The sequence below is a fragment of the Tympanuchus pallidicinctus genome, unplaced genomic scaffold (genome assembly GCF_026119805.1).
Source record: "Tympanuchus pallidicinctus isolate F22 unplaced genomic scaffold, pur_lepc_1.0 scaffold19, whole genome shotgun sequence".
NCBI lineage: Eukaryota > Metazoa > Chordata > Aves > Galliformes > Phasianidae > Tympanuchus > Tympanuchus pallidicinctus.
Window position 1 is genome coordinate 4,430,760 of NW_026294710.1, and position 27,411 is coordinate 4,458,170.

At 42.7% G+C, this 27,411-nt stretch overlaps 1 long non-coding RNA gene across 2 annotated transcripts in view; it reads left to right on the forward strand.

Annotated features, from left to right (window-relative positions):
• Positions 1-26,303, forward strand: part of LOC128079584 (uncharacterized) — a 46,495-nt gene extending 20,192 nt beyond the window's left edge. The window contains exons 2-3 of one of the 2 annotated variants that reach the window (XR_008206214.1): positions 20,714-23,558; positions 25,939-26,303. This is a non-coding gene — a long non-coding RNA (uncharacterized LOC128079584). Of the gene's footprint in view, positions 1-20,713 lie in introns of both variants that reach the window. The other variant, XR_008206215.1, reaches the window with a different exon arrangement.
• The last annotated feature ends 1,108 nt before the right edge of the window (positions 26,304-27,411 follow it).

The following is a 27,411-nucleotide window of genomic DNA, read 5'->3' on the forward strand; positions in this document are numbered from 1 at the left end:
CACACAAGCCATCCTGAAGGAGGCTGGAGGTATTCAGTGCAGAGAAGGTAGTAGTAAAAAAAAAAAATAAAAAAATTCAAGTGCTGGTTAATATCACCAGCAATGAACTAGTGTAACTCAGTGTGCAAATCCCAGCCAGTTTTATCTGGGTCATTAGACTGGTGTCAAAGTACTGAATTCAGTTTTTAGACTGAGTAAGACATTAGAAGGTCACCATCACCTTGGAAAAAACCTTCGTTTTCCATGTGCGTTGAAAGGCCCTGTGCACCCTCTCTGAGGACTGGATTTTACTGTTATGAGTGACCCTAGAGATTACTAAAACTGGAAGAAGTCAGATGAATCAAACACTGTTTCATTTTCTGCTTAGTGCAGTCGTTAGTGTTATTGGCAGTGTTTGATATGTATTCAGTTTCAGTGGGTTTTTATGTTGGTTGTGCTTCCTGTCTTATATATTAGCATAATGATGTCATTCTTGTGTACCACAAGAATGCTGGGGGGGAGCACGGTTGTATGTTCTTCCTGAGCCTCTGCAGGAAAGGCCTGGCCCTCCTGTGAGATGACTTTGGATCTGCTTTGATGTTTGAAATCCACGTGGGAGGGTCTCCTATTTTATGTGTCTCCGTATGGAAATGTGGAGCAGAGCAGGAGGAGCGGACAGCAGAAGGATTTCATGCTTTCTTCTGTAGGAGAGACTTGCAGGATCATCCGTGTTCACCTCCTGTCAGTGAGCAGCTGGAACCTTTGTGACCCCATGCTGAGCTGTGAAAAGGCAGGAGTGGGCAGGGAAGCCACCTACCCCTGAGGCAAACAAAGCAATGCAATGTAGGAGCAGGAGCATCAGCCACATCTCTGCTCCTTTGACTGGGCATTGAGCGTGAGAGGAACGTACTGAGAAGGTCCTGTCTGCATGGTGTTCTTTGGTGACCAGGAGAGCAGCAGGCCCTGAGCAGAAGGTATGATTTGTTCCTCTGGTGTGTCCTGAGGAGGCAGTGAGTGTGGGAGTAGTTTTTCCATGGGGATATCTCTGGGAGCAGGCAGGTCCCAGCACATCTGGGCAGGTAGGCTTGGGCCTGCTGCTCTTGCTGCGGCCTGAAGCATGCAGCATGCGCCAGCCTGGGCTGTACAGCAGGAGCAGTCACTATGCAGAAAGCTTGAAATGATAGAAATCTGCATATTAAAATGAAACTCTTCTGGAAGACTCTGTCCCTTTAAATCTCATTGGAAGTGTCTCTTCCACTGTGAATCACTTGCAGCTGTAGAGGACCCTGGGCAGAGCCTTCCTCTTTGCTGAATAGGGTTGTCAGAGCTCCCAGGGTCAAAGCAGGGAGAAAAATACCCCGATTCATTTCCCAGCCAGATACACATAGGAGAACTCCCCATAGGGCTGCTGCTGGGGGAGTTGTGACTTTGGTTTTCCAGTCACTCTGCTCTATATAAGCAACATTATGCAGCTCAAAGGTCCCACCCAGAGGACTGAAACACCCCAGAGCCCATCCCCAGGCAGCACACAATGGTGTTGATATGACTGTTGCTACAGAGGAAGTGGCTTCTGTTATAACCAGAGAGCAATCTGCCAAAGTCCACACTCTGGGCAGTTGCCAAGCTAAGTTTGACAAAAATATTTGACTTTCATCTTAGCTTTTTCTGAAGATAATTCTCCTACTTCCTACCATTGAAATCTCACCTATGCAAGGATTTTTATTTTTACATAAACTAATTTATGTTTTTACTGACAGAAAGTGAAATACAACAGATTAAAATCTTTAATAGGTCATGAAAATAGTGTAAAATATTGTCAGTATAGTAACAAAACTGGCTTTAGGCTATATGCAGCTCAGAGCGTTGCTGAGGGCTTTTTTGTTGCTGCTCAGAGCAGTCAGTTCTCGATGTGAATTAGGCACTGGAAGTACTAAGAGATACTATAGCAGAGAAGACAGGGTGTGAAAGCTTTGGGATATTTGAAGCTTCAGGCGCCCCCTTGTGCCCTTTCTTTTTTGTGTTGCAACGCCAGCGAACACAAGGGATGCAGTCTGCACTTAGAAAACAGCGGAGCCTCAGCTCAGCTGGGGTTTGGGCTGTACTCTGGCACTTCCATGGTGCTCAGTGATAGTTTGGATGTGTAGGAGTTGCTTGTTGACAACTAATGCAAAGTTCACCCCAACTATACAATATGCTTATTGAAAAGTTTTGAACATACAAAAGCTGTTTTGCTAAAATATAAATTTTTGGATTCATTTAAATGTAGCAAGATTTGTGGGATATAGATTTTGTCTGCTGGGCCTGATTGTAAGTTGGGTTTTGAACCTCCCTGACTCATAAGAATACTATACAAGCTTAGATTTCCTGCTGGAAAGGAGCTCTGTGGGGAAGGACCTGAGTGTCAGCAGGTTGGCCATGAGCCAGCAGTGTGCCCTTGTGGCCAGGAAGGCCAGTGGTATCTCAGGGTGCATTAAAAAGAGCGTGGCCAGCAGGTTGAGGGAGGTGATCCTCCCCCTCTAGTCTGCCCTGGTGAGTCTACATCTGAAGTACTGCGTCCAGTTCTGGGCTCCCCAGTTCAAGAAAGACAGGGAGCTGCTAAAGAGAGTCCAGCAGAGGCCACAAAGATTATTGAGGGCCTGGAGCATCTCTTGTTTGAGGAAAGGCTGAGAGACTTGGGGCTGTGCAGCCTGGAGAAGAGAAGGCTAGAGAGGGATCTTGTCAATGCTTATAAATATTTAATGGTCGTCAGTCACGTGAATGGGGCCCAGTGGCAGAAGAAGGAGCAACTTACAGATAAAAGCAATTGAGTATTATGTATACAGTGTGTTCTTTGGGGATTAAAGGTGTTGCTGATTTCCATTGTATTGACCCTGAGAAGTTGTAGACTGGGCTGTCTGCCATTTTGTGGTGACAGTTCTAGCTAAATAGCAGTTTCTATCAATGTACTTCTCCTGAGTTTGTTTCATACAGCAGTACCTAGACTTTAAAGCAAGAGTGACCATGGTATACTTAGGCAGGTTCTATCTACTTCAGCATTCCTTCTCCAGTCAAGTAAGTGAATACCTTATAAAAGCCTAAGAAAAGCTCAAGTGTAAATGCTTATTTATTCACTTCTCACAGCCTCTGACCATTTTCACTTCTCAAGCTGATTATGGGTTTTGTATATTTAGCAAACTTTGGACAGATCACTTTGCAAGATTGTCTAGTCTTCACACCATCTTTTGGCAAGGAGTTCAGGAAGTCAGCTGGCCCCTGAGTGAGGAGACACCTCTTTTTCTTTGTGTTGAACTGCCGTTATCTTCAGCGGGTGTTACCTCAGCCTTATATTGGAAGAAAATTTAACAGTCCAAGGTGCTCGGGATTTTACAGTCCTCTGTTATATCCTTTCAGTTGTCTCTTTTTTCAGTCTGAAAAATCCTGTCTTATTTAATGGAAATTGTACCATATCTGTAAATAATACAATCTGTAAAAATAAAATAAAAACAAAAATCCTGATAGTTGCTTTGAGTCTTGAATTTCTACTGGGGACTGAATTGATGCTTTAGGAACTTCTTATCGTAACCTCAGTGTTTTACTTCTGAGTGTTAATGGTCAGCTCTGAAAACACGCAGGAGCAGGTATGTGCAAAGTTAGAATTGCTTTTCTGCCTATACACCATTTTACATTTACCTACATTGAATTCTACTTGCTATTTTATGACCAATTCCTGTTCTGTCTGTTGCCCCTCATGCTCACCACACTGAATATCACTAAACTATCATAATCTTGTCCACCCCATTTTCTGGTATGCTGAGCCTGACAGCTCTATCACAAGTCTCTGAGGAGCTGTGCTGGTGAACTTTGTCTACTGAGGTCACCTTGACCAGAAAGAAAGGACTTTAAACAGCTCTTCTACCATGCAAGGACCTTTCCTTAAAAGCCTGGTTGAGGAGTGTGGTTGGAAGCTTGCTGGCAACTCAACTATGTTTATCAACCAAACCATCCTCATCCACGGACCTTCTGAGCCCTTCAAAGACATTTGATAGGTACTTAATGCAGACAGTCTTGGTTCTTCCAAGATGTCTCATGTTTAATAATAGATGTTTAATAATTTTATTCCTTGTTAAAGTTTATACTACTTGCTGATAGGTGAAGTCACCAGAGATGATGAAAGAAACAGGTTTTTTGAGTAGTTAGGCCTCTTGCAAAGTGCTGAGTGAAGCTCTTCAAAAGACAGTGCAATTTGAATGGTTTGCATAGCTGAGATGGCTAATGTAAATGTAACAAATCTTAGCAAAATCAGCCATTCCCTAGCACAGACTGTTGTCATTAATAATTTGAGCAACGTTTGTGGGTATATAATCGTTCTTTCATTACTACCTACTGTAAAATAACAACAGAAGGCTCCTTGTGGCTGTAACCTCTGTGTTTGAAAACCTGACGGCGTCAGTTCTGATGCAGCTGTCAATAAGAGATGATTTGCAGATTTACTCCAAAGTTATCCAGTGAAGGACAAAATAAAAGGTGAAAAAAATTCCAAAAAATCCAGCAATTTGTAAATAATTATCATCTTTATGTTACAGGTCATCAGAATTATTGCTCAGTGAAAAATGCAGTGACAGTTTCCAGAAGAGTGGCAGATTGGCAGATGTTTCATAAAACACAAGAATGCACTTACTAAAATAGGCCTGTTAGATCTGCACATGCACAGTTTGTGTAAGAACTCACAGTGGTGAGGTACAAGGGCTACACTGTTTGTAAATGGAATAATTCAAATTGATGCATTGTACCTCATTCAGTGGTTGTTTTGCTTTGTGTATGTGTATGCTTTTCTCTATAATACCCAGTAAGTAGCGAGTTTGACATAATTAAAAGCAGCATATCTTGCATTTACAGGAAGAAGGAAGAGTTGAGAGTGTGTACATAGGTATTCGCTGTGGAGCTGCTGGTTTGTGGTAACTTCTTTGTATGTCAGTCCTTTTTCTGCATTGCAGTGGTTAACTCTTCCTTTTAAGAAAAGAAGAAACGTTTGAATTCATATGCTTTCTAGATGTGTCCAGGGGCCAACTCTGAGCTCTGACTAGTGCCACATTGTGCTGTTGCGTGCAAGATTATCTTTCCAGGTAAGCATGATAAGTGTTCAAATGAATCTATCAAAAATCAATGGAAAGGATGTCATAATACAAAGTCTGTTACTGTAAAAAATCTAAAAGTCTTTGAAAGCGAGTTTGGGAAGAAGGTGATAGCTTTGTTTGTAACCTACCTACAGGGCCTGGCAGCAGCAGCTTAAGAAGAGGTGTGGGGATGAGCTGAATAGATTCCCTGCTGGCCAGCAGAGCTGGGAGGCTGCATCCTACCAATAGGAGACTGACTTCTCTTTTGAATCCCTTTGGGTAAAGGAAGGGAGATGGTTTTTGACTTTTTTTTCTTTTTTTTTCCCCCTAATGAAACATTGGGAAGTAAAAGCCATTCTCGAGAGGAAAGCCTACTGGAAATAAAAGTTCTTTGAAGTCAAATGGAGTACAGTGTCATAGGAGATTTGTGATTTCTTTTGCTTTTTCTTAATCTCAGATTTGTCACAGTAAATACAGCTAAGAGAAAAAAGTATGTAAACCAGGAGGTGGAAGAAGGAAGAGATGCTGAAGATACAAAGTTTGTTATTGATTGCTCAGTTCCCAATTTTCTGATTCAGATTTGTAATTAAACTATTTTCAGTTGAGTTTTGGTTTGTAGCATTTGCTGCAGTGCAACTGTGTGATGCAGTGCTAAATCTAAGTAGGATGTCAGAAGTGCTCACTTCATTTTCTCTGAATGCCACAGTCTCTCTCAGGACTCCCATCACTATTGGCAGGCACATTTCTCAAAATCTACTTTTTTACAGCGTCACTTAAATCACAGAATCACAGGGGTTGAAAAGGACCTCAAGAGAGCATTGAGTCCAACCCCCTGCTAAAGCAGGTACCCTGGAATAGGGTGCACAGATGGGCATCCGCATCGGTCTTGAGTATCTCCATAGAAGGAAACTGCAACCTCTGGGCAACCTGTTCCAGTGCTCCGTCACCTTTACCATAAAGAAGTTCTTAATGCATGTTAGTACAAAACTTACTCGAAGTTTTAGGCCATTACTCTTTGTCCCATCGCTACACTCTCTCACCGTAAAGCACAAGCAATCTTTCATGCCTCAATGATAAAAAGAAGACTGACTTTTGAGACTGAAAGCTGCTTTTGTTGCTGTTTTTTTGTTTGTTCTTAGACAAAAAGTGAAACAACAAAGTCTCTGAGTTTGGCTGATGCCTGTGCAAGATGTTATTTGATTATATAAAATCTTAGACATAAACCAGCTGAGAAAGGGAATGCATTTTGTATAGTCTAGAGTTAGTGTTGTTTCCATGCAGTCTCTCAAAAGCATCTCTCTTCAGTGCACTGTTTTCTCTCCTGGATATTGCTTTTTTATACGTACAATCTGTGCAGCATCTAATGTCTTTACTGCTTATCATTCCCCACCATCCTGGCATACATGGCCTATTTCATTGCACTGACTGTAGTGCTCACGTAGATGTTACTCTGTTCTGGTTGAACATGAATCTTCTGCTTGCAGCGTTGTGTAATTTTTCAGCCAGAACCACAGTTGTATAAACACCAGTGCAGACAGAAGGAAGCAAGTATGTTTGGCTGGGGATGGATGAGCTCCTTTCAGCATTGCTTCTGTTTTAAATCTTGATTCTGAAGACACATCCTATTCAATAATGTGATACAACACGGGTGAGTTAATGAGAGTATCACATTCCATTGCATTTAGCTCAATAGAAAATCACTCTCAAGCAGATAGAAGCAAGATACAGGGTACAAGAAGAAAGAATAAAGACAGTGTTAATAAATTTGTGTGAATTATGAATAATTATCTAATAATGTAATCATTATTTACTGTATTTCCGGATTAGATACCTACTCCCATTTACTGCATCAAACTAAATAACTCCTTTGTTTATTAGCACTGTTTGTCCATGCCATGTTTATGAGAGGATACATCTCCTCCCATTCAGGTCCTTTGCAAAATAGCCCCTTTGGCACAGTGTAGATCAACTAGCTTTATGCATATATTTTCTTAAGAAAAACTAAAGGCGTAAACGAAATATCTGTTTTGACAAGATGCCTACTTTGATCATAAATGTTAAGGAAATAGTAGTATGATTTTATACTCACTTCCTGAATAATACAATCTGTGGTATCTTTCTCCAGTAATTTCATCATAAAGTCAATAATTTCCTTTTGAACTGAAGTCTGTATTTTAGGAAAATACCTCTTGATAGGACAGGGCCATGTTTAGCCATGGAATTTGTGCTATCTTTTTGAACTATTATACATCAAGGAAGAATGGAGTTTCTGTATTAGCATTTGCAGCATTTGAGTGTAGATGTCTTGTGCTCACAATGCTTGCTTCTGGCCTGAACACTTGGGCTTTCCTTTTTAGGAGAATAAACCCACATATGAATTCATACATTTTCAGTGCCTCTCTGCATCTCTGAATGTTGTAGGAACACAGAAAGTGATTTTCTGTAACCATGCTCAACCTTACATCTCTGGCTAGGCTGCTGTTTCAGAGTTCTACATCTGCTTCCTTTCTGGGTTGCAGTTAGAGCTGTATGCTTTCTGTCTGCTGGGCTGCTGCTTTTTTTTTCCCCCACAAAGCTCAAGCAGCTGTGTCCTGGCTTCTGTTACCACTGCAAATCTTTGTCCTACATTGGATACTTGGGCAGCAACTTTGGATATGTCCTGCCATCTTCCTCCATAAAGTAACTTACTTGGTTTTCCATTTAGCCTGAGTGAAGGGTAGCTGTCAAGCTTGCTGCCCTGTGTCTCGTCAGCCTGTGACTGATAAAGGCATGTTTAATGTCTTGTGTTTCCCACAGTCTGACAGCCACTGGGATTTACAGAAACGGCGTTGGAAGGAGATGTGTTTTTTTATATGGTTGCACGACTTGTTGTGAATACTCTCCATTCTTACATGTCTCCTGAGCTGTGCAATCGATCTGTTAAGTAGTCTTTACTATCACAACACAGAGAACCTGGTATGATTATGGTGCCCATCAGATGGTCCTTGCTTTTGTTTCTCCACCTTTCCCATCCATGTTTACTGCCATCTTTTAACTGTTTACTGCTGCACAAAGGGGTGCAGAATGGGCTCTAAAAAGTAATGATCAAGCAAGAAAATAAAAGAAAGCATACCCTTCAGTGGCAGGTTGTTGCTCAGTTGTCAAGTTATTCTTGCTTAGTACCTTGAGTAAGACCTGAAAAACAAACACGTATTCTGTGAGGACTTGGGGGATGGCTCTGAAGTTTTTCACTCTGGAAGTACTGTGAAAATTGGGTCAAGAAAATGTGCCTCTTTGTGAGAGATCTAGGAACTTTGAAAAAGGTATTGGCTTCAGTTGAGCGTTTTGAGAATGCAGAACTAAAGAAATTTCACATCCCAGATAGATGAAGAATTATCGCTACATCTCACTGATGAGAGAGAGTCTCCTGTCAGGCAACTCCACTGACATGTTGGAACAGATGATTCAGCCCTGCAGTGGAGAATGACCCCAGTGCTGCTTTTCTGGAAGCATCTTCACTTGCAGATTTCTCGTTGAAGAATTAATTTGCTTATGGAAATGGATCAGTTGACAGAGCCTCGGGTGGTACAGCTACAGGAAGATTTCACTCACTGGTGAGGATGCAAAGCTGTAAGCAAACCTAAGAAGACGATGAATTTTCCAGTGAAACCATACCAGTAGTTGTCAGGATGTGTTAAGTAAATAAAGGTTGGTTATTCTCAGTCTTGTCTCACTGTTGCACAAGGTTGTAACCATCCTATCTTATCAGGAATGAAATGCATGAGGCATATTAAAGGAGGCAGTGTTTGCTATTCACCAATGATTTGTTACAAATAAAAGATTTCAGAAATGGCACAAGACAGATCTGGCAGCAGTCAGCTGACCTGTAGTTCTAAGAGTCAGGCAATATTTAGAGAAAGGAAGCAGAGTGTTGCAGAACTTGGAGCCTGTTCATTTCCTTCAGCTTAACTGGAACTTGAGCCTACTATCACACGTGCAAATGAGATCCCGACCATCTGAATCTGCTACTGAACTTCACCCCCCTGGGAAATAAAGACAAGCGTATTTCTGTCAGAACGATATTTTTACTCCCATTACAAGAGATCAATCTTATCAATTGCGCTGATATTAAGATCTCATTATTTATAGGCATTCTTTCAGTTCTTACTATTTTATTAAGGGGTAATCTAGCTAGGTAATTGTTGCAGGAGGTGGCTCTGTTATCATGGTACTGTGGCCACATGCTTACACCTGTACAGAAGTTTGCCCAATTCTAGCAGCACAAACCAGTTTTAAGCCCGGTTTGAAATGGCTGGTGTTCCTAGAAGTCCTCTGGTTGCCAATGGCAGAGGCCTGAAAAGATGGCACTGTCCCAGTAGGTGCTAGAATGAGCCCAGTTGGCAACCACGATATAGGAGAAGTTATCTGGAACCTGCACCTGGAAGCTGACTTCACACGTGGAACAGGAATTTGTTGAGCGTCTGGAGTATCTGCTTTACTTGTCAGCCTTTCAATCTCCTGAGCAAAAAGAACAGTGACCCATCAAGTTTGTGGTTCCTTATGCTGGCAGTTTGAACACTGTTCTGCATATGGAAGGGCGGAGTAGCAGAGTGATTAAGGGGTACCCCTGTGCTGCCAGATGTGCAGATCTATGTCTTGTTATTAGCCCCCATCCAAACCAGGTGAAAGTCATCTTTTAGGACTAGTGAAGTTAACTCCAAGGAATTTAGATGGTATTTTAAACTCTTCCTGATCAGGGTGTGATTAACTGCAGAAAATGAAGTGTCTTAGCCATATTCACCTGATGGACTAGCGAGGTGGCAGACCTCTCAAGTCTCTGGACTAGAGAATTACCAAATCTTTGAAACCTCTGGATTCAATGAAACTTCTGTGTTGGTTTAGGAAAATAGTTTGGGCCTCTAGCATCATTGGGATGTCGCTTTATTTTCCAGAACTGACTCTTACATTAAATCTTTGAGCATGTCTACAGTTTCAGAGTGAGGCACAAACCCATAGTGATTTGAGAGTTGTGTGACCGCAAAAGGATGTTGTTGCTTCCTGGCTGCAGCATGTATGCCTTGGAAAGTGTCAGATTTACACGTATGGTAAGGCATCAGTATGCACTGATTGAAGTATGTTCAGAAAAAAGGTTTTAAATGGCTTTTTCCTAAGAGAAATTTCAGCCTGTCCTTTTGAAATATCCCAGAGCTGCCTGGTTGCAAGAGTCATTTATTAGGAAGTCTTTAAAGTAGAATGAAAGTAAGAAATCCTATGAGAGAAACTGTTTGTTTCTTACATTTTCTCCACCCTTCCCTCTCCCTGGTCTGCTCCATATGCGTAAAAGGAAAATCTTTTCAAACCCTATCAATCTAAAATATCATCAGATGGAGCAAAAGGAAAGCAGAACTTGCCCCAGAAGCATTCCCACACTAGAATGGTTTAGATGCTCCAGCCCCAGAGCTTTGGTGACAGAGAAAGCATGAGTAGGGAGATGTTCAGGCTGTCTGTGGAGGGGTGGATCAGAGAGAGTCTCGTGCCTCAGGCAATGTAGGGAACTATCTGGCAGACCAGAACTCCTGCTGCAATGTGATGCTGTGGGGACTTTGGTGGCAATATTAAGTCTCAGACTTCTTGCTTATTCTCTCTCCCTGCTTGCCCATTTCCATGCCATGGCGCATCATAGTTGTGGCTGGTGAATGCAGTTCACAAACTTACTGAAGCCTAGATTAGTTTGAAAGCAAGGTGGGGCTGTCCTTTAAAGCCAGGGAAGCTCGACCTGATTTTACTTACAGCAATTTACATTGTTTACCCTGAGGTGTTACTGAAGGCTGGGGGCATGCAGGAAGACCAGAAGAGGAACATCTAGATACGATGTCTGTTGGGTAGTAGCTGTAGTTCAGTGTTGTCAAGACCAAGGGACTCGCATTAGAATTCCTGGGAAATTCAGTATCAGAAAATCTGTTGTCTCTGTGCTTCAGAGCAACTTGAGGGAGCTTAGGGCATTCTAGATTCAGGTGCTAAGTTGTTGACTGAGTTCCGCCAAAGCTGATCAGTGGATGTGCTGTCACCTCTTCTCTTGAAATAATGCTGTCACAGTGTTATGTTCAGTAATGGGATTCCGAGGAAAGATTAAATAATATATATACATACATATATGTTCTGCATGTATGTTCTGTATATATATATATACACATATATGTACTAAAAATTTCTTTCATCATCCTTGAGGACACAGAATGCATTCCAATTGCACAGTGTAATTGGGTCGCACAATGACTAGGTGAGATAAAACTATCACAAATTCGTAACATAAGTTTGGGTTTTAAACAGTTTGCTAAAAAAATAGAAGTTATGCTATTTTTCATCTTACTCTAACAAGTCAACTGTGAGGAAAAACAATTATCTAAATACTTGTTTTTATATGACATCATTACAAAGAAAATGAGAGGAACTGCATGCCACATTTATTGTAACTGCATTAGGATCCAGGTAGATCTAATTTATATGGGGAGTCTGTTTCCATGTTGAGGAGAAAATTAATTTCATCTGGCAGACAATTGAGTTACAAAGGCCTCACATTCAAACTCTTCTCCAACAGAATGTAAACAGGACACATTGTTTAATAGGATCAAACAGATAATAAGGAGCTAAATTATGACAGGACTCATCAGTCAGCGACACATACTGCTAGACCTTCTCAAATGATGCAAGTTAACATTCAGTAAAGGTGAAGGTTTAACTTAACCCTAATACCCCTGCCTGTCTGGAGAGTGGAAAGAGGACTTAGAGGATGTAAATTCATAAACCTTAAAGGTAATACATCTGTGTGCAGCAAGTTACAAAAGCTTTAAGGTCTCTCAAAGACATACAGATCATTTCCCTGCAGTGTTAGAATTCCACGGTAATAATGAAATCTTGCAATCTTGCATTAAAAAAAAAAAGAAAGAAAGAAAAAAAAAAAGAAAAATATACTATAACATTTGAGGCTTAAAATTTGTGGTCTGGGAACTGACTGAAACTGCACAAGCAGAATATTCATGTAGCAGAATGATGAAAGGGCATTCCTTTTAAATGCCCCATGGAAAGTGCTAAGCAGACTGGAATAGTTCCAAAATTTGTAGGTGGGATTGCTTTTCACAGTTCTGGGATTTACTCCATTATTGTCTGAGTGACTCAGCTGAAATTGTCCACAATATGCCAGACATATTTTATTGTCAATATGTTTTTGCCTGGCCTTTCTTTTCTGCCTGGCCTTTCTTTTCTGTGGCTACATGACCTTAATTCAACTAAATTTCTAAAATGGTAGGGCAAAATGGCTCTGGTAACAACTTTGCACTTGTCTCTTTGTAAATATGATGTAGACTCATCTGTATATTCAGGAAGGCAGTGTGCCATTGTCTTGTATCAATGCTTTCTTGGTTAATCTGCTGCCAAGAGAAAGATACTGCCTGCCTTGCTATTGGACTGAGCTCTATCTTCTATGCATGATGCTGCTGGTTGCAAAATGACCTTGAAGCATAGAAAAGCAAGTACTGGAAGCCGTGATGCTTAATTAAACTAACCAGTCAGTGAATCCTGTTTGCCTGTGTTTGGGGGAGAAAATGGACCATTTTCATTCTAAGATAGGTTAAGGCTAAGTGAGTTTTGTGCAGATAAAAATCAAAGGTTTCCAGATGTATCTGTAATCATCTGAAATCATCTGGCAAGATGAATTTCTCCTGATGTTGTAGTCCACAACGCTTTTTGACAGAACACAGTTTGTGCTTCATGCCCTTTTGTCCAGAATATTGCTTTCCTTAAATGTTGGATGAGGGTTTATTTGTTCAACATATTCACGGGAGTTCCTGTAATCGCATTGGAGATTAAAATCCAATGCAACATATGGAATTGCAGTATCTTGTTTTTAGAGCAGTCAGTACCAGCTGTTGCAGAATAAGATTGAAGATCTGTAGAGGCCAAATGTGAAATCATCTTGAATTCTGCCTCTGAGCATTTAGACAGGGACTGAGCTGTAAAACACAGTGGTAATTTTTAAATCCTGTCTAAAAAATGTCAGATATCCTCATTACCTGCTTACCTACCCAGTAATGTTTTGGATCCTATAAATCTCAACACTAACAACTGACAAGGAGTTATAGGTTAACTGAAGGTGTCACATTCCTCTACTCTACCAAACCTGCCATTTGCAATCGTCTTGCTTCAATTTCATCATTTTTCACTTACTCTACTGTCATACCCTCCTGTCCTAAACACCCTCCAGCTTCCAGTTCTAGCTTCTTACCCCAGAAGTGGATGAGGTGCATGTGTGCTAAATGTCTCCTGTCCTCCTTTCCTTGCTCCCCAGGAAGAGAACTCCAGGCACGTTGGCCAAAAGGTAGACACTTTGGTCAGGTACCATTTAAGTCAGAACACTCATTTCCCCTAAGTCAAGGCACAGTTCTGTTATCTTTTCTTTCTGTATTCCTTCTAGATAAAATTCTCTGTATGTAACATTATTTCCTCGTGTTTTATCTTAACTAATTCATTCTCATATAAATAGTTTATTATGCTCTTTAAGATGAAATAAAACATACCAATGCTCTTTATTAAGTCTCCTTGGATATCATACAGTGGCAAAAGAGCTGCTCTTTATGTTGGATAGAATATAAAAGTTATGTAACACTTAATTCCTTTTAAAAAAAAACACAGTGGGATTTAGGTACAAAAACAACTCCTGAACTCCTTGACCACTTTTATATGCACAGACCCAGCTGTCTCCTTTTCAAAGGAAGTTTCCTGAAACTTGGTTGTTCAGTTGTGGATTTGCAAGACAAAATATGAGATTCCGGTTTCTACCACCCAGCTCAAGGATAAGAAAGGCACTCCCTGCAGCAGGTAGCCAGAAGGTAACAGATAACACAGAAGAAAACATGTAACTTGAGCTCTGCTTGTGCTAGCGAGCCAGATTATAGGGACTGCGGGGATTGTGGGGCTGCAGGAAAGAAGTGAATGGCTGAATTTTGAGTTGTAGGAGGAGAGAAAATTGAACATCTCTGTTGCATAAGATACTGAGTGGCTCAAAAGAACTATTGGACCTCAGGCTAGCAGATTTCAAACTGCTCATCTACTGACAGCATGTCATAACCAGACAAGAGCAAAACTATAAATAACAGTAGGAAACGTAGCTACATCCTGCCAAGGCAGTGAGTCAGTTAGTCACCTGGTGCTTTTCTTAATAATTGGGGATTTTGCCCAAATCCTACAGAAAATTGCTTCTCTCCCCTTCTTTAATACCAGAGGGTATTTGGTTTATGTGTATTTTCTTAGATTTCGTGCCATTAGTTTGTCTGCCTGCAGCATTTAACAAACTTTTTAGCATCTTTATTAAAAATTAAATCTGTTTATTAAAATAATTTCCCTTAGAAGTTTTTCTGCAAAACATCTCAGCCCTGTGCAAAGTACAATTAGCACATAGGATAGAAAGCTACCTGGAGACACGGGAGAACTTGTGCTGTTCCACCAGCCTTAATTCCTTTTGTCTTTAGACCTATATAATAAATAATAGAGAGAAGGATGCTTAATACTGATAAGGCAGCACATTTTAGTAGCAGAAGTATGCAGTGTGCAAGACAGTGTAGACTTAGACTTTCTTACACTGTGACTTTTTTTCAGGCTTTTAAAGCACTTCTTTAAATCTCATAAACTATCAATATAAATAATAATTTAATCCATAGCTATAACAAAAAGCTTAAGCTTTCATTTTGTCAGCACTTAGTGCTTTGAACGTATGTACCAACATTAGAAGTAAAGTAGAAATAACTTGTTTAGAGGACTTTGCTAGAAGACCTATTTTGTGCCTGATTTCAAAGGACACCTCGGTTGAAAACACTTTCCTAATGGCTGACTGCTTTTAGCAGAGTTGATAAACCCCCCCTTCTCTGAAAGCAAAGTCACACAGAGGACTACCAAAGGTTCCCAGATTGAACACAGGGCAAAACGGACCACTCTGATCTGCTGTGGCAGGTCTGCATACTCAGGGACTTCTTTGTGGAGAAACAAAATAAAGTGTACGTAAATGGCATTTCTGTGTAGGATGTCTGACCCAAACATGGAGAAAACCAGATGGGCTGTTTTATATATGAAGAAGTATCTTGTAGTAAGGTAAGTTTGGTCACAGGGATAGATTAAACTGGATTTTTTAACTCACATTGATCTGAGAAATCCGCAGATCACTTACTTGCAAGGTAATGTTTTTTTCCATTGCAAGGACAGTGAGTTAACAGGGTCACCCTGAATTCAAGGTGAAATCTCATCTCTGTGGTCTTTGTAAACTGGTAGGAAAGTAAATCTGGATGGACAAATGTCTGGTGTCAACACTAGTAAACTAACTAGTTTTAAGGATCTTTCTTGGGTAATGGAGCTAAACCTTCTGTACTAGCACAATGTCCTTGTCTTGTTTTGGCCTGAAGCAAACATGATCTACCGAGCAACGCTCAGGTATGATTTGGGAATTAGCATGTGGCCCCAATCCCAGTGGGCAGCCTTATGAAGCCACACTGCTTTGGAGACTAAGACTTCAATAATAAGGGTGTGCGGCTTTCTGTGGCAGAGAATGGTCTCAGACAACTTTAATTTACTTTAAAACGTATTTAATTTTAATTTGTATACACTGAGCTATGGAGTGTGGGTAAAACCTGTGGGGGGAAGGGCATGCTGCTAGCTCAGCGTTCCTCCTGCCTCAGAGGGGTGCTGTTCTGGCTTTAGTTGTCTAATGCTCTGCTGCTGCACAGGAACATCTCAAGCATCCAAACACTTCTCTGTATCCTGATTACATTGGCATAACAAGGTGGCAAAGGAGAAGGTGTGAGGAAGGATGACCACTCTGGGAATCATATCAGTAGCAAAATACAGAGACTATCAGCATTACCCTGCAGTGCTGGGTTTTATATGTCTGCTACAGACAGCTCTAAGAGGGAAGGGAAACCTTCCAGAAAGAAGCAGGGCCTAATGCAGACACCTGCTGTCCTGTGTTTTCTGTTTGTAGATTATCAGGTGGTGGATTATCAGCTGGTGATGACAAGATGGAAGCTGAGCATCAACAATTGATAAAAGACTTATTAAGCACATTTCTGTGTTACCAGCAGGCAGTTGGGTGGGTTGCCTTTCAGCATTATTCTGTATTGATACATCCATCAGTGCTGACCTTCACAAGTTGGCATGGTGGAAGAGATGGCGGCATGGCCTAGATAAGCACCTATATGCCAGGAGTAGAACCTCACAGCTGCACAGTGGCTGTTTTGAGACTGAGAACTCTGTTGAGGACTGGCATTTCTTGCGTAAACAAACCATCTTGCAGGCAGGCACTGGGGCCCTGTTGGAAAACAAGATAATTGAAAAGATAAGGTACCCACATGGTCTTGAAAGAGTTGGGTTTATGAAGAATACACAGCTTCATCAAGGAGATGTTGTGGGTTGAAGCATGTTTGAGCTGGTAACAACAAAAAGAGAGGTGGGCCCCAATGCCTGGGCAAACACCTGAGATCACTGTGCTCCTAAGGCAAGGTCTTGGAGCTGAAAGTACTGCAGTAGAGAGAGGCAGAACAGCAAGCTCTGCTCAAAATGCTTTAATTAAACCACAGAGGGGAGTGGGTGAAGACAGATGTTTCTCAGTAAGATCTCACAGGACCTGGCTGAGGCATTCCAGTGGGCAGCGGTTCCTTCAGCCAGGAGCTCTCTCCTGAGTGCCAGCTGTTGGCACATTCCTTCAAAGGAGAAGTCAAAAGTGTTGCAAAAGAAAACAAAACAGAAAGTACTTAAAACATGGGATGAGGGTGGATTTACCACAGATGTTTCCCTCGGCAGAATGCCCTGAATGCTCTGGTGAGCAGCTCACTGCCCAGGACACTTTGAAGGTCAGGAGGGAGCACGAGCCAGCAGCCTGCGCTCACATCCTCGTGGCCCTCCCACCGTGGCGGCCCACCACCACCCTTGCCTCAGCACAGCCCTGGCCTCGGGGACCCTGTTCTGCCAAGGCAGAGAGCCCAGTCTGGCTGGGCAGGACTTCTGCATGGCCTCAATGGAGTGTTTTTCATGCTCTTATTATTTTTTAAGCATTAAATTGATTTAATGTGAACAGAGGCACAGAGAGCAAATAATTTCTCGGCAGAAATGCTCTGAGTTCCCGCTTGTTTCCAGCTGTTCCCTGCTGTGGGCAAAAGGGTGCCAGAAGGTACAAGAAGGAGGTTTTTGAAGCTAATTATTTACTGGTTTATAGACTTTCAGGAATTTCTACCTGTCAGGTTTGATAAGAAAACCTGGCACTTCAATGAAAGCAATTAGCACAGCTTCTATGATGTGTTACTAAGTGATTGTGCAATTATTTATTTCCTGTAAAGCGACAGACCACTAAAAAGGGCTTTGTGTTTTCTGTCTGTAGATTATCAGGGTGGATGCAGTCACCAGGAGGATGGCAAGTAGGTGTGGGAGCACTACAAAGCCTTTCCCTACAACAATAAGAGGACATGCACTTCTCCCCATCTTGTCTGCTGTCCTCTACATTGTCCCTTGATTTTATTCAGGGATGATTAATCATGATGATGATACCTGGAGCCATGTTTGTATTGGTGTTAGCTCTTACCTCAGAGAGAGACAAACGTACCCTGTGTTAAAAGCATGGTGTGCTGGGTAGACAAGGGAACAGACCATGGATGGACTCGTGTATCTGTTCTATTGGGCAGACTTGCAGGTGGAGGTGTCTGTTCACTATTTAAGATGACAATGAAAGAAATAGCAAGGCTCCATTTGCCTCCACTTAGAGGTTTCCTTTCCAGCTTACATTGCTTCCTGCCAGGTTTGAAATCAAACCCTTTTGTATGCAGGAATAATTCAGTCCACCTCGAACCAGTTCCATTCCACTCTGCAGATGAAATATGAGAACTACTAAAAATAATCACCAACAGGGCAAGAAATAAATAATCCACCACTTTGTACAGCGAGAAATACTTTCTTACTTGGTCATCAGAAAGTAATTATCCTTGCTGAAACTGTCTATGAGGCTAACAGTGCATATCTGAATTTGTCTTTGCAAAGCAGTGGGCTAGAGACTTTTTGAGGTCTTTTCTGGTATGTCTGTAAGAATAGCGCTATATGTAACTATATGTAATTATATGTAACTATATGTAACAAGGGAGTGTTTGATAATTTGCACTTTTTTTCTCGAACTCCTGAATACTTCATACTTTTTTCAAGGCCAGCATTGAATTGTTACAACTCTTGGAAGCACTGTGAAAGAAAAAGGATGAAGGATAAAGAATGAACAGAAAGCAAACTGTTTAAAATGTTTTAGTCTAAGCAAATACGTAAAATCTTTGAGTACCTGTGAGCCAGAAAATGAAGTAGAAAATTGTACATGCTAAATACTACTTAGCTTAAAGTTGGAACAACTAGTGTTTTTGAGAATGAGCCACAACATTTGAATGAGGTTCTTCCTTTGAAAGAATACCTGTTATGTAAGGGGAAAAGAGGTGCTTTAAGGTCTTGAAGAAATTATTTAAATTGTTATGAAAATCCAAATACATCCCAAGGACTTTTAGATTAAAAAAAAAAAAAAAAAAAAAAAAAAGAAAAAAAAAAAAAGAAAGAAAAAAAAAGTGATAAAAAACCAACTTCTAAGTCCTCTCAGGACAGTGATAAAGTGAGGAAAATCTCTACTGGAGAAAACAATATTGCCAGAGGCAATCCTAAACCTAAAGTCAGTCTTGACACTAAGGATGTTAATGCAAGAGTTTCTTGAAGCTCAGGTGGAATGAATAGCAAAAAAGAAATTATAGATATCTATTTTCTGCATTCTTTATGGTGTGAACGACTGAACCTCAGCTGGGCTAATTCTTTGTAGTGCTCAGGCAGAAAGCCAGACCTTTCAGGTGGTGAGTTACTGGCAGAACAGGAGGAGTTCTGGCATGCACACAAACAGGGCATTCGTGAGCAGGGGAAAGCCCAGAAAATATTATAGTGCCCAATACTGCTCTCCCACGTGGGCTTTTTAAGCACCAAGATACAAAGCAACCACCAGGAAGGTAGAATGTAGCAATGGGATTCCAAGAACCATGAGAAGGGACAAAGAATGTGGCATACTCTACTCAGCTCACCTGGAATACAGTTTTACCTATCTTACAGGATAGGTTAAATAAATAAATAAAGTACGGAGCTTTGATGTGCATGCACAGTAAAATTAGGATAGAGTTTTAATACCTCTTCTGCTCCATAGTCCTATCAACGGACATCATTCCTCCATCCTCCCTCTCTCCCTCCCTCCCTCATGCTGACTAGTCCTCTAATACTCTATAGTTTGAGTTCTCGCTGTAATTTTATTTTTTCTGTTTGAAAATAGCTGGAGCCCTTCTGATTTCCTTGCTTTGTTAGTGCATGGCCCTTCAAGTAAATGCTCCCTGACACAGCCAGGCTTTGGCACAGCACCATTCCTTCCTCTAACAGATTCTGCTTCCCTATGGGATAGATCCTCTACTTCTGCACATCTGCTTAGGTGCCTGAGCTCACTTGAGACCTGATGCTACTGAAAGCTTCTCACCCATCAAATTCATGCTTGCATATCAAGAGATCTCTGTTCATGAGCACAATGTATGTGAAACGTGTAGAGGGTGCAGATGGGATAAATTTGGATTATCTGAGAATGTTTGGTGTTCTCAAGTGAAAAACAAAACAAAACAAAACCCAACAAGCTAACAATAACGTCATACTTAAAAGCTGAGGTTCTTCCCCAAGAGTCTGTGTCTAAAAATATCCCAAACTAAGATCGTTATTCATTCTCTGTGCTGTCGTGAGTCACATAAAAACTCCTGAAAATCCAAGCAGGTATGTGAAATTTAGAATACCTATGGAAGTCAGATTGAACAGAAAAATATTTCCACCTCAAATGCCACAGAGCTGCTGTTCTGTAGCTTTCTGGGATTAAGCTGACATTATGGATCTCTCGATCTTTTACTTAACTTCGATGGCAACAAATGAGTAACACGAGCTCAAATGGGAACGCCATTCAGCTGGTGCTGGAACGTAACCAAAGCCAGCCCTGCAGAAAGCGAGTTCCTTGTAGGAGGGTGGGGCTGCAGAGCAGGAAGGAGCTGTTGTTTCCTGTTCACTTGGCGAGTTGTTCCATTCAGTGTGTCTGGCTAAAAGGAGAGAGTTTGGGAAAGCAAAGGGTGATTTAGAAAGTTTCAAATGCCTTTGTGTTCTTATTGCCTTTAAAGGCTGTATACTGATGAGTTGCAGCAGGAGCAGTCCAGGCTTGCCTGTGCTATAGTGAGATGGGAGGTGTGGGAAGAAGGTTGGTGATCCCTGAGGGATCTGCTGGGGGAACCAAAAACTCAAAGAAGTGTTTATGTAGGAAAAAGACATTGTCTAGTTCAGATAAAAGGCATCAACTCAAATGTGTGTGCTGGTGGCTGTAAGAAAAGAATTTGGTACTCTGAGGAGTCACTCCTCAGTTTTGAGGGACAGCTGGGAGAGAAGCAAATTATATTCTTTTACAAGTTCGGAGCTTTGCACTTTACCCTTGTCATGCAGGTGACCTAGAGATTTATCTTTGCACCATCAAGGTGGCCTTTAATCAGTCAAGATCTATGTATTATTTCTTAAATAAAAGCAAAAATCCTGTCCTTCTTTTACAGGAAGAACCAGCGGGGACTTCTTTCTCCAGCAGCAGGGCTAAATCCACCAGTCTGATGAGGCTGTGCTCAGCTGCAGGGAGGCAACGTCTCCAGGCTCTGGCCCAGGGCCCCAGTTTGGAAAGGACCTCACTGGAAAGTGTTCTACCGAAATCTGGTGCAACTCTGATAAAACGTCCCAGCCCATCCTGTAAAGACTGTTACTGAAAAATCTTGAAATAATCACAGGGGAAACGACAGGAACTCAGGCCTCCCTTCCCACCCAAGCGAGACACTCCCTGTCTCTTTTTCCCTACAGCCCACTAAGCACGCAAGGATCTGATGGAAAAGGGCAAGAGTTTCAGCAGCGGGAAATCTGAGCCAGAGCCACAGCAAAGGCTGGCTGAGACGGAGCTGCCCCTGTGCCAGTTCCGAGGCAGGAGGGCAGCAGGCTGCTGAGGTGGGGTTGCAGCAGTGTGTTAAGAGTCCTCACTAAACTTGTGGGAGTATGGAAATGTAGGATCAAGTTCAGGGATTGCAGTAGCAGACAAAGGAGGAACAATTCCTTTGGCCTGAGTGACATTTCACTTACATGTGCTAACTGTAAATCTTATCTGGAATCATGAGAGGCTTTAATGTGGTTTTCCTCATGTACGTTTAAGAACACATCCAATTAACAGAAATACAGCAGCTGAAATGCCTGTTTTATAAGAGGGCAGGGCTGAGCAGGTTAAAAATGTATAGGACTGGATTATATTAGTCCTTGTTGATGGGGCTTTCAGCTCTACTGGCCCAATCCACGTATCTCTTCTTTCATCAGTGGATTAGATACAAAGAATCCACTCTCACTATTTTCTTGAGCAGATGAAGCTGTTGTGTTTGATTTTTACCTTGTGGTTTTTAACAAGTCAGTTCCTGGTGAGACAGTCTGAATCGGGCTCTTGTTTGATACCAAGAAGGTAATGAGGCTTAAACTGTACAAACTCTGCATGCTCTTCTATTTGCACAGAGTGGTGATCTGTGGCCATATATAGTGCAGTGCAGTGAAGGTTTTAGGAGCTGTGTTCCTTGCTCCCTTAGATTCACTGGGGAAAACAAACAAACAAAAACCCTTTAATCTGTGGAATTATACAGTCCAGTGACAGGAGGATACAAATGGGAAGTCTGAGGAGATGAGGTGCCCTCAGCAAGGCTGTTTCAAGGCTTGGTGGCTGGCATGTGCCCCCTCCTCCAGGTGTCCTGCTGGACTCTGGTGCCATCAGCTCTAGTCCCAGGCAGCAGCAGGCCACCGGGGCTTGGGTGGGTTTGCTCCCTGTACCTCTGCATGGCTCTGGGATTCATAACGACATTCCAGACTCTGAAGAAAGCATCTAAAGCTTGTTCAGCCTGTATGGAGGAGCTGAAGTTGCCACAGGGCAGGGAAGGGACCGCCAAGGGATCTGGACAGTCATGGGAAAAGCCATGGTGAGGAGGAACAAGCAGGCCTCGCTTCAGTCTGTGGGAGCCTGCACTCACTCTTGGCCTGTAAATGACTTGTGGCAGGCGCTGTCATCCCTTGTGAGACACGGTGGGTGGTGCCGGCCACATAAAATACATCTAAATCCCAGTTCAGTCCAGACTGTAAAACGGGCTTAAAGTGAAAACAGATTGAGACAAGGAAGGAGAGAGCTTCTTAGGCTGCAGATGGCCACCATTCAGTAGCTCCCTCTGGGCCTGTGTCAGCGGGCCACCCTTGCTCCTGAGCCCCGCTTTGCTCCTCGCCCAGTGCAGAAGCTATAATGCAGCTCCTGTTATAACTCGGGCAGTGATGGGCAGCTGCAGCTGGGCCCGGAGCAGAGAGCTTTGCTGGCACCGCTCTGTGCAGTGCCGCTGTCTGCAGCGCTGGGCCAGCGCCTTATGGAGACATTGCCCCTTTTCAGCTGTTCGTTGCCTCTCTGATGCCAGGGATGCCCTCGGATCTGCTGTCAGCTCGGGGCAGGCTCTGCAGGAACGCGCTAATCCCCTGCAGGAAAGTTCCCGTGGCTCAGTTCAAATACCCGGTTTGAACTGGTTAATCTGACCCGGTCGGTCTGTCTGGCGGAGCACCGACACGCTCTGCGCTGCCGCGGGTGAAGGTCGGCTTGAGCTCGAGGGTGGTGACGGAGAGCAGCTGGTTCTGCTGCTTCCAAGAGAGACATCTGCTCACAGCCTTAAAATCATTTAGCCCAAATCCCGTGCAGTTCAGGGCTGTTTCCTGTGTAGCTTTTAGTGCATTTTGTCCTTCCTTAGTTTAAAACAGGATTTCTATTGTTTGTCTGGTGAGGCTAGTAAAAGCTAGGAGGATATTCCTCTTAAATTACTCCTTTATATCTAATTATACACCTGGGTAGACAAGTAGTTTGTCCTGAAGAAGCAGATGGGGTAAATATGGGACTGTGTCTGAATTCTGCAGAGTAACTCACAGATGCCATTTTCAGCACGAGCTGTTTTTGCTGCAGCACTGTTCATCTTGCTCAGGAGAAATTTCAGGAAGTTGTGCGGAGCAAAAGGTTGCAGCTTGGCTCCTCGTTGTTTTTATTTCTCCTACTCTTACATTAAGCAGAAAAAACAAGGGAAAAAATCCTCTCCCTGGGACTCATTTCCATGTTTCTCATGAACTCAGAGTTCCTCTGCCTGGAATCAAACATCTATGAAATGAAAACTGAAGGAAGAAAGAATGCACCGGGGAAAGACCATGTTCAGTGCAGTGCACATTTTTCATGCTGGACTGAAATTTATTTCTCCTAATTCCAAAACATTCAACTTCAGTGCTCAGGAAGATTCACCTAAAACTGTTTTCATATAAAATATAAAAATTAAACTTGGCAGTACTTTTTTCAGTCATCTAACGGTAAGTATCCTACATTCACATTTTATGCCACCTGAAAGCAGACTGCTTTGTGAACTGTTTGAAAGGCACTGGTAAAGGACCTCTGTATAGTCCCCTGCATTTGGTTTAAGTAACTTTTCTCCTGCTGTGACTCCTCATTCCTTCTAGCTGCTTTGCTGGTTTATGTGCTCATAGGAATCACTAGACTAAACTCTTTCTGCCAGGTACTGGGTGTATACTCATTTTAATCGACAGTGTATGACAGTCACTAGACTTCTCATATGTTAGTGGTGAACTCCTTTCTGTTGGCCCTCTGATGGGCTTGGTAGCTCCTGGCAGCAAGGTGGAGTGAAGAGCTAGGGGCAATAGTTCCCTTTTCAGGACCTGGGTATACATCTTGTGTTGGAGCACAAGCATTATGGGGATTGGATGAGGGAACTGGGATGGTTCAGTCTGGAGAAGAGGAGGCTCAGAGGAGACCTTACCACTCTCTACAACTGCCTGAAAGTTGTGGCAAGGTGGGGGTCGGCCTCTTCTCCCATGTAACAGTGATAATATGAGAGGGGATGACCTCAAGTTGCACCAGGGGAGGTTCAGGTTGGACACAGGAACAATTTCTTCTCAGAAGGAGTGGTGAGGCACTGGCACAGGTTGCCCAGGGAGATGGTGGAGTCACTGTCCCTAGAGGTGTTCAAGAAATGTGGAGATGTGGCACTGAGGAACATGGATTAGTGGGCATGGTGGAGATGGGCTGATGGTTGGACTAAGTGGTCTTAGTGGTCTTTTCAGTATTTTTGATTCTATGATTCCACATGGGGAGGTAAAGGCAGGAAATTTGGGATATTGCAGACAGAAGTATGGGTGCAATTATTGTTGCTCTAGGTAGAACTTAGCTTCCCATAGATAAATGAGCAACCCAGAGCCTAGGAAACAAATGAGCACATTTTGTATGTGCTGTGTAGGTGCCCAGAATTATCCTTCGCAGCCTGTGCATATCAGGTAGAATTAGTGGTCACACTGAGATGAGCACTGAGAGCATGTGCCCTTCAAGACTGATGTGTTGGAATGCTTTGGATTTACCATGCAAGCGCCGGGTGAGTTCCACACACAAGAAGTATCATGAAGGGGTTGAGATGCACCAGATTTACTATGCACACATGGTGCAGATTTCATGAACTAAATATGCTGATGTACTGCAGGCTGTCCCCATATTGGCACTCCTCAACACACTGGTACTGGTGGTAACCATGTGGCCATAGAGTGAGTTGAATCAGCTTGCTGGAGTGGCTGACCATGCAGATAAATAAGTACTAGGACTGATAGAGGAGAGGTGATGGGAACAGGCAAGATTGCTCCTTTGCACAGGAGCACATGCTTAGCTCTATAACAGCCCTGACACCACAAGGTCAGTGATTTGGCAGGATTTTTAGCACATCAGATAGCCCAGGCAAAATTATGTCTGGGGCTCGTTCTTTCATGAAATTGCTGCAGACTTCACATTACAGAGGACAAATTTCTCTACATCTGTCTAGTAAGGGGGACCTAATTGGGACACTGGGACTACTGCAGTTCTAGATAGGGCTGGCTAGGGTGGACTAATCCCTGCATATAACAGAGCAATGATCACCAAGACTACATGGATGGGCATACATGAAGATAGAAATTGCACCGGTATTGAATAGTTCAGTTGCTTGTCTTCAAGGAAAAAGCAGTATCCAGTCCCTGTAAAAGGATTATATTGATCTCTAATAGCTGCAGCTTACTGAGTAAATAAACGTTTCTAGTAACACATCTGCTTCTGTGCTTCACTGCTTACTCAGACAGTGAAGTCCTGGGTCTTGGAGCTTAATCCCTATTGATTTTCTGTCAATTCCTTCTGTGATGACCCCAAATCTTTACTAAACTGTAGCAGATCAGTGTATTTGACATGGCCTTCACTTGTTATTGGCTCCCCCGGGGAACTTGGAGGCATCATTGGGCTTCTCATCTAGCTGCCACAATCTGCAAATGATGAGTCTTGGTCTGGGACTTTCTGTATGGGGCTCTGGTTTGCTCTGTCTTCAGAAATACTTCTCCTTTAACCTTCTGGGATAATCATTCCATCTGTAAAGTATTCCTTTGCTTCCTGTTGTATTCAATAAACTTTGCTTTAAAGGACTCTTGTTGATACTAACCATCTGTTGTCTGGGGGGGAGGAGAAGACATAGGAAAGACAACTTAAGTTATGAATTGTTGTTCAGAAGTCTCATCTGTAAAATCCTAACATAGAAGCATGCTGAAAAGGGAGAGAACAGGAGTAAGAACTGGGAAAACTTCTGCTTCAGGCATTTGTTTGCTGGCACAGGCCCAGCAGGCACTGCATTAGGCAGCTTGGACTGACAGCTTGTTTTCATGTTTGCAGTGGTACTTCATCTCCTGGCCTGGGACGACATCTGGCTGGCACGTTCTTCTCCACACACCAGGAAGAGGACTCTTGTTAGCTGGTTACTGCAGATCTCAGCATTAAAACACAGTGAATCAGACTGCAAAGTAGCATGAGACTGATTTAAAAATAATGAGATTTATGTATTGAGTTGAGCTTTGAGTTCTTTTTATTTGCTTTCTGGCTTGGAAACCTTTAGAATGTGTGATGAGTATATTTTTTGCTTTTCATCATGATTGTGAATGTTTTAAAAACACACACACAAAAAGCGAGCAGACAAACGAAATAGATCCTTACCTTATAATTGAGAAATCCTGAATCACTGATTTTGGCTTTCACAATCACATCTGTTGTCAGAAAGTTGCAATAAAAATAGAATAATTGGCAGTATTCTTGCCAAGAAGGGACAGGGGACCTGCTGGGACAAAAAAAAGTGGAGAAACTGGAGTGAAGTCTTGTTATCTTCATGAGGCTAGAGTCCAGGAAGAAACAGAGTGGTGTAATACTAATGGGTTCATCTCCAGATTTTGATTACTTTCTCTGAGGCTGGAAAGTTTCCCTCCAGCAGCAAAAAAGGGGTACTGGATAAATAGAATTCATGGTCTGGATATGGATGCCAAGGCTTAAATGAAATACATCCACTTCAGGTACAAGAAGTGTATAACTCAATACCAGCAACAAGTTAGCACTACAAGTATATTAAAATATGAGCCAGCAGTGCGCTCTGGCAGCTCGAAAGGCAAATGGGATCCTGGGCTCCATCAGGAGAGGGGTGGTCAGCAGGGAGAGGGAGGTGATTGTCCCTCTCTACTCGGCTCTTGTGAGGCCCCACCTGGAGTACTGTGTCCAGGTGTGGAGCCCTCAGTACAAGAAAGATATAGAGATCTTGGAAAGGGTCCAGAGGAGGGCGACTAAGATGATCAGGGGGCTGGAGCACCTCCCCTATGAGGACAGGCTGAGGGAGTTGGGCTTGTTCAGCCTGGAGAAGAGAAGGCTGCGGGGTGACCTCATTGCAGCCTATCAATACCTGAAGGGAACCTACACCCAGGAGGGGAGTAAACTCTTCAGAAGGGCTGACAACAGCAGGACTAGGGGAAATGGATCCAAGTTGAAGGAGGAAAGATTTAGGTTGGATGTTAGGGGGAAGTTCTTCACAAGGAGAGTAGTTAGGCCCTGGAACGGGCTGCCCAGGGAGGTTGTGGATGCCCCGTCCTTGGACGTGTTCAAGGCCAGGTTGGACGGGGTCCTGGGCAACCTGATCTGAATGTGTACGTTTGGTGGCCCTGCTGGGCAGGGGGGTTGGAACTACATGATCCTTGAGGTCCCTTCCAACCCGGGTGATTCTGTGATTCTGTGATTCTGTGATCTCTGTACAAGTCACATTGCCCTATGGGCAGCTCAGCCCCTGAGCTCCTTACAGCTTTGCTACCGTGCCTGTTTCTCCAATCTTCA